This window comes from Rattus norvegicus, chromosome 11 (genome assembly GCF_036323735.1).
Source record: "Rattus norvegicus strain BN/NHsdMcwi chromosome 11, GRCr8, whole genome shotgun sequence".
NCBI lineage: Eukaryota > Metazoa > Chordata > Mammalia > Rodentia > Muridae > Rattus > Rattus norvegicus.
This window is the reverse complement of record NC_086029.1, coordinates 92427325-92440995: the sequence shown is the minus strand read 5'-3', so window position 1 is coordinate 92440995 and position 13671 is coordinate 92427325. Positions and strand designations below refer to the sequence as shown.

At 47.7% G+C, this 13671-nt stretch overlaps 1 protein-coding gene across 2 annotated transcripts in view; it reads right to left on the bottom strand.

The window, feature by feature from the left end:
- The window catches only part of Igf2bp2 (insulin-like growth factor 2 mRNA binding protein 2), a 99986-nt gene that overhangs the window by 37898 nt on the left and 48417 nt on the right, over positions 1-13671 (bottom strand). The gene's annotated exons all lie outside the window — the stretch shown is intronic.

The window sequence follows — 13671 nt, the reverse complement described above, 5'->3', positions numbered from 1 at the left end:
ATTGATGTGGGAAAATCAGTCTTAACTGTAGGCAGAAGCATTCTCTGATCAGAGGATTCTGAATCGTATAAAAATGGAAAATGGTGTGGGAGGTGTAGATGTCAGCCTTGTGAAGGAAAAAGTGGGGTGGAGAGCAGGCCCCTGAGACTCCTCGAAGAATCCTAAGACGGCTCCCTGCTCCCGGAACACCCATGAGACAGCGAAAAGAAACTGAGGCCAGGGCGGTAGCTGCTTCCCCCATCTTCACAGATATGCACCCTGATGCTGGTCTCTGGAGTCGGATTCCAAAGATTCCTCACACTTGACTCTGTTACCTCTCACCCCCCTTCCTCCACCCTGTTCCCACAGATTCACCGCTTTTGACTTAGCTGTAGACACAATGTAACTAGCGGCTTCAAACCTGGCTTCCCCATTATCACCGACTCTACTCCTGAACTGTCAGAATAAATCCTTTATCCTTTGAGTTACATTTGTTGGAGTATTTTATCACAGCAAATGGTGGGGATGGGGGTGGGGGTAAGACACCACCCTAAACATGTGGAGCCTAGATGATGTCTACGCGATCTGTGGAGGACCCTATATGTCGACATGCATGACTAGAAGCTGACTAATGATTTTTGGCTGAAATCTTAGAAACAAAAGAGACCATCCTAAGAGAACGCTTGGCCTCCAGATGCCTATATTCAGTGGAACAGAAAGTGAGAGGGAGCAGGGCTGCTCCAAAGAGGCAGATACTCCAAGTCCCAACCAACTTTTGGGAGGATATAATTGAAGAGGCCCTGGTGCAAAAGACTGGAGCGCATAAAAAGGAGAGGAGGCAGGAGGAAGTGAGGAAGGGACCAAAGGTTAAAGGAAAGCCTCTTCGATCAAGAGGCTGTTTTGTGAAAGATTCTCTGATATGGACAAGGGGAAGGGCAGATTCTGACTGAGGAACAATAGAATTCCGGAAACGAGGGGTGTTCTATAAGCAGCAAGCAGGAGCACTTGGAGTTGAGCAGGAGGCGACCCATGCCACTGCTAACCCTGCTTCTCCACGGTGGGCAGACACAGCATGAAACTCTCGGGCTGGACTGGGTCTCTGAGCCTCAGACACAGCACAGCAATCAGCTCAACAGAGAGGTGGCTCTGCGTCCCCAGCAAGAGCGGAAGGAAAGAGGTTATGGTTTTACAAACCTGGTAGAAGTTCCAGGAAAGGGAGCATTAACGTTCCTCTGGTTCTGTGTCTGCTTTTTCCTTAAACACTGTTTTCAATAAAGGTTACAGCAAGGATGACAGTCCTTCAGTAGTATCTGGAGGCTTTTTATAAATGAGGAGGTGAGGTTTAAGAAAAAGAAAGCAGGCCTAAGGAAGGCAGGAGGCTTCTGGCTGCCCACTGTATACTTTTTGGTTTAACACTTACAATACTCTCAGGAAATACTGGCAGTCCCACTTCAGACAGCAAATGCAGGCTTAGTGGGTGTGGCTGTGCTGCTGAGGCTGTATGGCTAGACCATGCCTGGACATGTCTGCTTCAGCGACCACGGCCTGGACAGGTCAATCTCTGTTAAAAGCAGCCTCTCAGCAGAAACAAGTTCAACATTATCAAGTGTTAACTAATGGGTTTTGTGGTTCTGCGCCAACAATGGCTATATCCTACAACTGGAGACTGTATGGAGGGACACACAGACAGACATACACAATCAACCATGACAGCAATTCATATACGACAAGGGACAGGACCACCCTACTGTGTGAGAGGCAAAATTCCTGGCATCATCCTTGTCCCAGGAAAGGCTCTCAGCACTCCCATGCTACCAGCACATCTTCCCTGCTCCACGGTATCCATCTCAACCTGCAATCAAGGACTTTCTTTTCTCTGTTCCTTCAAAGTCTGACTCAGGAAGGAAGCGTTGCTAGAGTCAACAGACAGAGCAATCTCTGTCAAGCTGTGAGCTGACATACATCTGAGACACGAGTTTTAATGGAGCTAAGATGGGTTGTACAATCACAGGGACACTGTACGGAAACAACCGTAATGACGGATGTCTTGAGCATTCTAGAGGGCGACTTATGGCAAGCAGATCTTTGGACATTTCTGCAGCCAATCAACCAACCAACTATGGGATCCTACTTGTACTTGCTTGTGAGTTATCTACTGGGCAGATCAACTCGGGAAGTGGCTCTTACTATCACACCCACTTAGTGACAGGCAACATTAACAGCCCCCTAAAGTCACAGCCAATATAGGAAGCAGAAGCAAGATTCTCTCACACTCCAGAGACACCAATTACCCTTCCTCAGTAATCCCTGAAGCTCTGAGTAATCTGAAGGAACCCGGTGTCCCCAAGACCCTTTCGGGAATCCACCATTTTCCTCATCATGAAAAGACGCATCCCACTTGCTGATATCTGCGAAGGTTGTGCAAATTAACAGCAAATCCAACTACAGGTACCGCAACCCGATTGGAGGCACGGGCACTGGGCTGTACGGAGACTCGTCAAGTTCCAAGTCATATGCTGTTGAAGCAGTAGAGATTATTATTAAAGTATGCAGACTCCAGGGTCAAATTCACACACAGGGAAAGGCGATGACGCAACAGGAAGCATGAACACCGGCCGCATGGGGAAGACGACTGGGAGAGAGATGGGAAAGTTGGATTCTGGGAAATCCAAACCCACCAACAGAGACTAGCAATGGCAGATGCTGAGAATTGGGTGTGAGACAGACATTTCCTGAAAATGGACACAGTGAAACACGAGAGTTTGTCTACGGTGCTGGAATTTGGCATCTCAAGTGGAACTCAGAATTTCACATACACGTGTGTACCGGTCACGAGCCTGTGGCTTCCTCAGACCTGGAGGTTTGCGAGTTGTCACGCAGCGAGGCATGGACTTTCATGACACTAACATAGCACACGGACATTTGCAAGCTCCGAGCTGCTCAAGCGTCCATCAGTTTTCAAGTGACCACGGCATCCTGCAGTCATCAACGGTTTTAGAGTAGAAGTATATTAGGAGTCACTCATGGGGCTGAAGATCGCTCACTCAGTGGTTAAGAGCACTGCTCTTCCAGAGGTCCTGAGTTCAAATCCCAGCAACCACATGGTGGCTCACAACCATCTGTAATGGGATCCGATGCCCTCTTCTGGTATGTCTGAAGACAGCTACAGTGTACTCATATACATATAATAACAAATAATAAATAAATCTTTATAAAGAGAGAGAGAGACCACTATTCGTCAGCTCGGGGGCAGCATCAAAGATAATCACACGGGCTGGAGAGATGGCTCAGCGGTTAAGAGCACCCGACTACTCTTCCAGAGGTCATGAGTTCAATTCCCAGCAACCACATGGTGGCTCACAACCATCTGTAAAGAGATCTGATGCCCTCTTCTGGTGTGTCTGAAGACAGCTACAGTGTACTTATATATAATAAATGAATAAATCTTAAAAAAAAGATAATCACACGATAAGCTAAAAGCTATTAAAACATTCTTTCTGAGGTGATGTAGGTTGATGTTGTTATGTAGATGAAGGCAGACAAGATAAAAAAAACGTGGCCTGTCATTTGACAATAAGGAAGGGAGGCGGGAACAGGTTTAAGGAGGGAGGGAGAAGCAGGAGAAAAGGAACCAAAGGAGGAAGGAGCTGGGGGAACATGGCGGCAGATGTTAAGATTCTTCTCTGCGCACAGATACAGGTTGTTATGACTACTCTTAAGGGATGGGTGTGTACAGGATTTTGTGCTGTCTAGATGGGCAAATTATATCTTAACAATTGGATCAAAGGATACTGTGTGGTGTGTTCTTTCTCTCATGTGGCACCTTAATTGAGTTCAAGAGAATGTGTGGTGGCAGGGCACACAGGGCCCACCACAGAATTGTGAGGTGTACATCTGGCATGGGAACAACCCGCCAAGGGAACTGTGAGTAAAAGCAAAGCAGTATGGCAAGGTGCCAGGCTGGAACGGCTCACGAACTGCCTGGGTTAGAGGGAGCCCGGGACAGAGAGCGCGGAGCAGTGTGCACGGAACCAGTCGAGACATGCCCTTCTTTTTTACCGCAAAAGGACGATGAGTAGTCCTGATGGGTACAAGAGCCCGGTCACCTGAGTTTGACCTCTGGAAACCACGTGGTAGAAGCAGAGAGGTGACTTCTCTTGACCTTTACACGCGGGCTCCCCCACGAACACCACAGATATAGAGAATGGAGTCGTGAGAGAGGCTCACACTCCTCAGCCTGCTCCAGCTTCCTTTGCTTGCACTGCCGGGGTCCACCCTGCCCCTTACCATGATGCTCTGTCTCCTTGCTGTTCATCTTGCCTCTTCTCTCCTACTGCACCTGGCTCTGCCGCTCTCTTGCATTCACTGAGGAACTTGGGAAGGCTGCCGTGAAGAGGCATCTCAGGTCTGTGGAAAACTGATCTTGCTTCTTTATCCTCACAGGTAACAGCCTTAGACCTCACCTAGGCTCACCCCTTTATCTTACTGCAGACTCCACAAGCAATGGCAGGGAACAGAAACGTCCTACCTCCCCAACTTCTACGTTTCAGGGAAACTGAGGCCTGATGACAATGGGTTAAGAAGCTAAGTAACAGTTAGAGAAATGTCAGTACACACTTAATCCCACCTGAATGACACACTGTGGACCAAAGTAGAGGCTGTACTGCTGGTCGGTGTTTTGCTCAGACTGGACACATACTAAATCAGAACAAAATAAATGAAATGAACATAAACATCTCACCCCCTAAAAACATTTAGTAATGTGGAGAAATAAAAGGCCTAAGAGACTCTGTAGAGATGGGATGGGAAAAAAAAAAAGAAAAATTTACAACAAACTTGGTGGTAAGTAGATAACATGCAGATTGCAATTTAAGAATTCGGTTACTCAGAAAGGATTCGGGTATTCAAGCTTTACAAGGACTCTAGGGCTGTCTGACGCTCTTAACATCTTTGTCACAAGGGGGCGCAACTTCCCTTACAGATTCAGCAGCCAGAGGCAAGCTCTCAGTCGCTGCTGACCTCTGCCGGAGTCTCTCTGGGTCTGGTCATTACTGCAGGAACCAGCCATCTGCTGGTGGGCAGGTTAAATGCCTTCCCTCAATCTCTATTGGTAAATTCTACCAATAGCTTCAAGTTGGACAAAAAGTAACAACTCCTTCCAGCCGGGATCACAAAGTAAACCCTACCTTAAAAATCCAAAGTACCCACTACTTTTAGAAGGAGGAAGAAGGAAAAAGGCTGACCTACCCAAGGCCAGAGAGATCGTGTTCTCTTGGGTTTTATGATATTTCTTTATCTTTGTTGTCACGTGCATGTCTAATGGGAAGCCAAGACCTTGGTCAGGCAAATAAGAGCTTAATTACAGGGCTCCTGTGGGAAGACGCAGCAGGTATGAGGTCAAAAAAGGGGAACCCACAGTCAGTAAACACTTCTAACGTCGATTTGAAGCTGCCAAGTCTCGGAAACCTACTTCATCTTCATCCCCAGTCCTACCTCCGTGATCATCACCACAGACGCCAAACTAGTGACCCTCGTAGAGTGAGTGAACAAGGAAGACACTAGAAGCAAAAACAGTATGGTGGCAGATGAGCCTAAACCGTGTGCACACACTTCCTTAACTCCACTGACCACACTGCTCGCTCCAGTAAGACTCCTCTGAAAACTAGCTGGCTTGCTCCCGCCCAGGGGTTTTTCTCAGTGGACCCTCAGGTTAGCTTTTACAATACTGCTGTTGGAGTGACCCAACCAGACTATAAAGTAGGTTGCCCGACATCTGGTTGAATCTAAACAAGTCCTCACTGGGACTGCATGCCAGCTAAGCTCCTTCAGAGAGTGGCAGTGGGCTCCCGATGGCCCCCTCACATCAGACGCCACATCCCCTGCAGGTTTCTGCTGAGTTGAGGGTACCTCCCTTGCCTGACCGCCACAAAGCAGACTTCCGAGGCTACCTTGCAATTGTCCGGTCAGGAATAAAGGTATATCCTACGAGACACTTCTGCCTCCTGTCCCTGGCTATAAGACATCCGGTTTCCCAGGAGTCTCCTGCTAGGAAATGCAAGGGCTGGGGTCCAGCCACATGCGGGAGCTGATTTCAGTTTGACAGACTGGTGGCCTAACTACAGTGATGGGGTGGGCCACGCTTTTACTAGGATTGATTAGCTACTCAAGCCTCCTGCCTGCCAGCTAACCTCAACTGCACGTCAGGACAGGGAGACAGCCTGAGGGAGAGCACTCGTGCTCGCTCTCCTGCTCGCTCTCACGCTCGCGCTCTCTCTCTCTCTCTCTCTCTCTCTCTGGATCTCTGTTTGTTCTTCCTCCTAATGTGGTCGCACTGAATAAACTTCTTTTTCTACCTTTCATAATTATTTGCTTAATTGCCCTGTTGAGGTTGGGTGGCCGAACCTGGCTAAGGTTTGCCAGAGCCGGGGCTCTGATCCTGTACACTCCTGGCAACAAACAGTGAATGCTTCTGGCAGCTGTAGCCTGAGATTTTATGTGAACCTCGCTTCAGCTCGGGTGAATGTCCCCTCCTGGGACAGTATGTACAAGACTGTTGCATACCCACGCAGGGACAATCCAAGGGTAACTGAACTGAGACTGTGTAAGCAACCTGCTGTCTGTCCCATTTTGTCCAATGTGGTTGTTTAATCCCTACACTCCCATCCTGTTTATAATCTGAGATCCCAGCAGGGGGCACCACGAGAGAGGAAGTCGATAGAATTGAAAACCCCCATTGCCCATGACATTCTCTGTGACATCCATCGGGCTGAGTCAGCCTAGCTTTCCCCCAGCTGCAACCAGACTCCGCCTTCTGACCCTGATATGCAAAACTGTGTAATCAGAACTGGGTGGCAAATGCATGCTAGGGAGAGCACGCATGACCTCAGCCTTCAAGATTAGAACTGCAGGAGCCCTCAGCAGCTCAGGGCCTCCTACGCAGGAGCTCTGCCCACTCCCCTTAGTACTTCACATTTCAAGCTAATAAATTCCACCATAAGGATAAAATAATTTTTTACACTGAACATTGTTTTTTTCTTTCAGGGTTTTTTAAAAATTAGTTTTAGGAGCTAATTTTTAGTTGACTCGGTTGTTAAGAGCGCCGGCTACCTCTAGAAGAAGAACCTGGGTTCAGTTCCCAGCACCCACATGGCAGCTCACAGTTGTTTGTGACTCTAGTTCCAAGGATCCAAGGTCATTTTCTGGACATACATGATTTTTTTTAATTAGTGTTTTAGGTTAGTGCGTGAAGTGGTTTTATTATAGCGTTTTCACACACAGCATTCATCTTCACTTCCTGTTTCGATGATTCTCAAGATGTGACGTTTGTGTCGTTCACATTCATTCCCGAGGGCCATTACACATCTTCCGGCGGGCGCCCTTTGGCCGAGCTGTACTCGTTACTGAGCTCCTTTCCCCTTTCCTACCGGTGTCAGCTTCTCTTTAAATCCCCTCCTATCTGCTGACACCTTTCTGTCACCAATGCATGCCCCCAACCTGAAGAAACACTCTAGGTGGTTCCGTTTCTCAGGAGCTCAGGAGTCAAAGGGCAACTTTGATTTCCGTGATCGACTCCAGGCATTGACGGAAGTCTATACAACACCACGCATAAACGTGTGCATGTCTTACCAGGGTAATTATACAAAAATACAGAGAAGCAGATACACTAAATTATAACAGCCGTCGAATGGGGGCTTCCACTGTCCCGATGCAGAGGGACTGCTCCAGAGAGACACTACTCTGTAGCCTGTCCCTCCCTGCTTACATTGAAACCAGAGACGGCAAAGACTACCCACCGTAAGACATGAGAGAAGGAAGTGAGGCGGCTGTGCTGTGCAGGCTGCAGGCTCACGTCTTTGTTTTTAAGAGATGGGATCACAGTTTCCATCTTTCATCCAGAAAAAAAAAATTTTTTTTTAATCTACTTCTTAATAAAATGAACCCTGGTTTACTGAGCCGCCTGTGCTGAGCAGCCTCACCGTGCATCTAAGAGAGCTAAAGGGAGGACTGTGGAAGACAATCTTCTTGCACTATTTCCCATGAACTCTGACCCAAAAATGGCAGGATTCAGTTCCGGGTTAGGATCAGGCGGGATGGATGAGCCCCCAAGGGCCGAGCAGAACCACCACGGTTCTTTCTAAAGTGTACTGCCAGGACAAGGAAGCCGCCCTGTGGGCCCCAGAGGAAAAACAGACTTCAAAGGTATAAGGTTACAGGGTGCAAGGTTAGGGACAGTCTTTTCTAAGTTATTCTGACTCCCCCCATCCCGCGCCCCCGTGCGTGTGCGTGTCTGTGTGTGTGTATGTGTGTGTGTGTGTGCGCATGCTTGGATGTGTGTGGTCTCATGCGTGTGCGTCTGGAAGCTGGAGGCTGAGGTCAGGTTCTCTTCAGTCTCTCACTGAAGATGGGGGTTGCCAGTCTAAGCTAGCTTGCCCTGAGGTGCTGGGCTGGGCTCACAGGCAGTTGTCATGCCCACCTGCTTTATGTAAATTAAGACTAGATTTTCTTTTTTTTTAAGGAGCTGGAGAGATGGCTCAGCGGTTAAGAGCACTGAGTTGTTCATCCAGATGTCCTAAGTTCAATTCCCAGCAACCACGTGGCTCACAACCAACCGTCTGTAGTGCGTCTGATGCTTGCTTCTGTCATGCAGACGCACAGGCAAGTGGGGAACTTATGGTGAGCGTGGACTCCAGAAAGCTGCCCTCTGACCTCTGCACCCAGGCCACGGTCCCACACACTCAAACCCAAATGATACATCAAAAACTGACAAATAAAAGGTTCTCTAGCAGAGTGTGGTAGCTCCTGACCGCACCCGCACTCGACAGAAACACAACTGCCACAAATCTGAGGCCACTGACTATCCTCACGCGTCCCAGGTTAAACCTACAACATAAGACCCTGTCTCAAAAGAACAGACCTATTTTTCACACCATCGTGCTGTGGTGAATATTTTTTTTTAAAGGCGGAATCTTTTACCCCGTTCTGGCGCCGACACCCGTAGAGCCACGTGGTGCTGCGGGGTACTTTTATCTAGCAGCTCCTTGCTGGCCCCACGTACTCTCTGAGAACCTTTTAACCTGCTCTAGTGCAGGGCCGCATGGTACTCACTGTGGGCTATCTTCATTCCAGTGGCTCCTTACTGCTCCTGAGTTCTCTCAGACTCAGGCGGTCGGCAGGCCGTTTCAGCATGGCGCCTCGCCATGCTTGGTCCCTGGAGTTAGTTCTGGTGCTGGAGGGCCATAGGGAACTAACCATAATCCACCTCTGGTTAGTAACTCTCCAGGCGGTTCTCTGCTAGCTGTGAACTCTCTGGTTCCAGCTACCCAGTAAAATCAAGATTCAAACTGTAACCCATCCATTAGTTTAACAATTTGTATGTTTAATTCTCAATCCACAACACATCCACCCGATAAACTCACAACCAGTGGATAAGGATATAAACTGCCCACCTAGATAAGATAAACTTACCTATAAAAATCCATCCCTTAAGAAATATTCAAGACCTCCTGGACCTGGGTCTTCCTCCTCGGTCTCGACCTCGAGTCTCTTCCTCCTCTCTCCTTCCTAGACTTTTCCCCGCCTACCCTTCCTTCTCATCCAATGATAGGCTTCACCTTATCCTGGACCGGCCTTGCTATGTAATGTCATCATCCCACACCATCATGCTGCCTTCGGCTGTCCCTTGTCCGTAGTAACTCCCTCTCCCTCAACTCTCCTCAGATCCATCTCTTTCCCAATCCATCCAACTCTTTGTCCTTTTTTTATCCCCAGGTTCATGATACAAAGAGCTCAAGGTCACTGATAAACTCGGAAATCTCACAACACCTCAGGTCAGCCACCAAAGCTGTTATACTCTAAGAACTCCTCTCTTCCCCAAAGAGGAATCTCTCTTATCGAGAAAGGTACCACTACTTGGTATATGCCCATGCACACCTGTCCTGTGGTGCAGGCAGGATGGTTAGTTAGGTCAGAGGATGGCCAGGGAACTGAAGTCTATGCTCTCCTCCCAGGTTGCAGCTCAAACTCAAGGCTTAGAGGCAGGCACCCACCCACTGAGCTATCTTGCCAACCCAAGAACAGCACTTTAAACATTTACATATCAAGTCCAGGTTGGTAGAGGATACTGGACTCTTGGTTCATTTATGAGTTGTCTGAACTTAAGAAATATCATGGGGGGAAACCACTAAGAGGTTGAGGTCCTCGATTGACTAGGGAGTTGAAACGCATAAACACCACTGCTTAGACACTAGCGATGATAATGAACTGAACTCCAGAGCCTGCAGTTCAAACAAGCTACTACCCTGGATACAGATGTAAGCCATGAATGGAGATTGGCCTGTCGTCGTCCTAGCCTCTGACTCTATGGTGGCTCCCGGCTGGCTACCTCCTCTCAGGTCCAGCCTTGGGCAAACCTGTTTCTTGTGGGCATCTCTTTGTCTCAGGGAAAGTCTGAGCAGGAGAAAGTTTTTCAAGTCTTTTTCCCTTCCCAGCCAAAGATGAGATGCAGAATAAATCTGGATGTGGGGTTCCATTAAAAGGCAAATTAAAATTTACAACTAAAAGCCACGGTGTGTTCAAAAGGTTTCTGCATATTCTAACATAGGTGGGTAGAGTCTTTAAATTCCTTATTCATTCTCCAAAGCAGCCGTTGCTACTTCCTGCCAGTTTTAATGGAAGGTCTAACTTTGTTAGTAAAATCTGTTTAAAAAGCAAAGTGTATTTTCCACGTGTGGTGGCTTGAATAGGCTTGGTCCAGGGTGTGGCACTACTAGGAGGTGTGGCCTCGTCGGAGGAAGTGAGTCTGTAGTGCTCGAGCCACGGCTAGTGAGGAAGAGTCAGATTCTCCCTGGCTACCTTCAGATGAAGACGTAGAGCCCTCAGCTCCTTCTCCAGCACCAAGTCTGCCTGCACACTGCCATGTTGCCTGCCTTGATGATAATGGACTGAACCCTTTGAATCTGTAAGCCAGGCCCAATTAAATGTTGTCCTTCGTAAGAGTTGCCTTGGTCATGGCGTCTGTTCACAGCAGTAAAACCCTAAGACATCACATATGTCCTACAGGCTGAATACAGTAAGAGCATATCGTAAAGCCTTTCTTTTCAGTAAGGAAGGCAGGATATTAAGATATAGGATATTTACACTGTTTTAATCTCTCGTTCACCTGAGAAAATGTAAGGCTGAGGTTGGTGAGAGGGAATGAACAAGCACCACGCCGTATGTCCTAATTAGAAAATAGCACCAAAATACCAAGACCGTGGGAAGAGGGACACTTTCTGCTTCACTGCGGTGCTCAAAGGTTTCTCATCAAACTGAATACCTCAGTGGAGGGATTACCTAACCAATGTTTGAGCTCCACGGCTAACATTGCTTCCCCTAGTGCTAGCCGTGACTAGTGTCACTCCTGGAGACTGCCAGCTTTCACAGGAATGCTCTCTCCTCTCTCCAAGTCTGACCCCCCCCCCCAACTTCTCATCTTCTATTGTCTCCGGGGATCAACATCATTGGGTAAGATAAAGGAAAGATAGTACAAAATTATCTTCGGGAAAAGCCAATTCACATATCCCTTGTAAAAAAAAAAACTAATTATCATCTCCCAAAATAAATTGTTCTTGAGCTGAGCCCACTTGGCCACTATGTCATGAGAACTCAGGAAGCTCTCTGACCCAAATCCAGCATGGCACAGCCACTGTCTCTAGCACCACAATTTAAAACCCTATCTTCTGAAGACGATCTCCCATTAATACCCACATTAGACCTAATCTACACAGCAGCAGTAGCAGAATCCTTCTCCCACCATCCCCAGCTCAGGAGCAGGGGAGCCATCTTGATTGTCCTCCTAACCTTTGTGAAACTCAAGTGTCTACCCACTGATTCAACTCCTGGTCTCTCTTCCCAACCTCCATCTGTCTCCTTGGAGCTTTCGCAGCCAATATCTCAGTACACAACTTTTTACTCAGCTCCTTCCTAGTCATCCTCTGTCTCCCCTACCTGCTGTCCATTTCACCCAGGTAGTACACCCACTCCACATCTCTGCCGATCAGAAACAGAAGCATCTACAGAATGAATTCTGCCTGCCTTGTCCTGTACTCAGAATTCTCTATAGTCCCAGCCAGTGACTCGAATACATTCTAAAGACACCTGGCCAGCAAGCGCCACCTTTCCCACAATGAACGTAACCAGTTCACCTTTGGCTCTGAGTACTCTGTGCAACCCTGATCCATGCAAGTACACAGCACACTTCTGAGCGGCAATGCAAGGCATGGCGCCGTCTTTACATGGCTGGACAACAAAGCCAAGAGCTCCACTCATTGTCTTTCACCAGCTTCAGAGACTCACCACCATCTCACGTAACCTTATGAAGTATTCAAAGACCTTTCAATTCATCACTTTTCAAACACCAGAAAGATAGACAACATTCAAGGAAAATCATGGCCTTTGGACTAAGATCTTATGAGTGACCACTATCTAGTTATGTGGAAAGATCTCTAACTTTGCCCCAGTTTGGTTTCCTTCTCTGTCGTAGAATTTGCTTTAAGAATTAAGCAAGGTGATTCTTATGCAATTCATATGGGTCACTGAGGGAGGCCAGGCAGGTACCCAAGGGGGAAGCCAGCTACAGGAACTGAAGCAGAGTTGGGATGCAGCACCTGTTCGGAAGTGCATGAAAGGCTGTGTGGGGTTGGCTCCAGAAGACTCGGGGCCACAGCGGCTGAGGTGCTGAGTGGTGCTGAGCTTTGGGTCATCATGACTGCATAGTCAACCAGACAATTCCTAAGACTTTTGGCTCTAAGCGAAATAGGATAGACACATGCCAAACCGTCCTATGCCTTTGATTTTGTGTTCAAGTGACATGAAACTTCAGATGTTCTGTTTGTGCCAAAGCAAAATTATCTCACACCATTTATTAAGTAAAATAACTTCTTACCAGCAAACTTTTCCAGAAGATAGACAGCTCAGGGACAGATCCTCTGGCTACACTTCAAAGCTCTTGGTTTTCCTAAGGATAAATGCAGCTCGTAACCTTTTAGAAGGCTACTGCTATTCCTAAAACACCACTCTTTTCTTTTCCCCAGAGAAGGCAATACCGGGACTAAAAGCAGTCTAAGAATTCAGCTCGATGCAGGCCACTGTGAAAAGGACACACCTGGCATGTAGCACACACACAAATGTTTGCTGAAGCGAAGTGTATTCCGAATACGGCTCACCTGGGAACTTAGGACATTATTATTGTGAGTCCTAGTCACCAGAATTGGGGACAGGCATGAGGCAAAGGCAAGCACCCACTCTCGATCTCTCTGGAGAGTAAGCAGAAAGCACTGAGCCACGCTGGTTTTCATTCTAAACACTTGTCACATCACCCTAGCTCATGTCCTCCACAGTGCCAAGGGCTTGTGTGTGCACATTTTAGTAGACTGGCCTTCAAGTTCATAGAGGGAGCTGAGAATAAATGCCACTCTTCCAGAATCTTGCTATAAGATGTAGAACCACTCCCAAGGATATATTACATTTAAGCAGGTTGGCATTAAAACTCCATGATCAAAAGTCACTAGAGGTGGACAGGTTTATCTCCTCTCACAACTCCTAGGCTACGTTCAACCAGAGGGAGGTCAGGCAGGTACTCGAGGGGGAAGCTACAGGAACTACGCAGAGGCCATGAGGAGCACTGCTTACTGGTTTTCGCCACCTGCTTTTTTT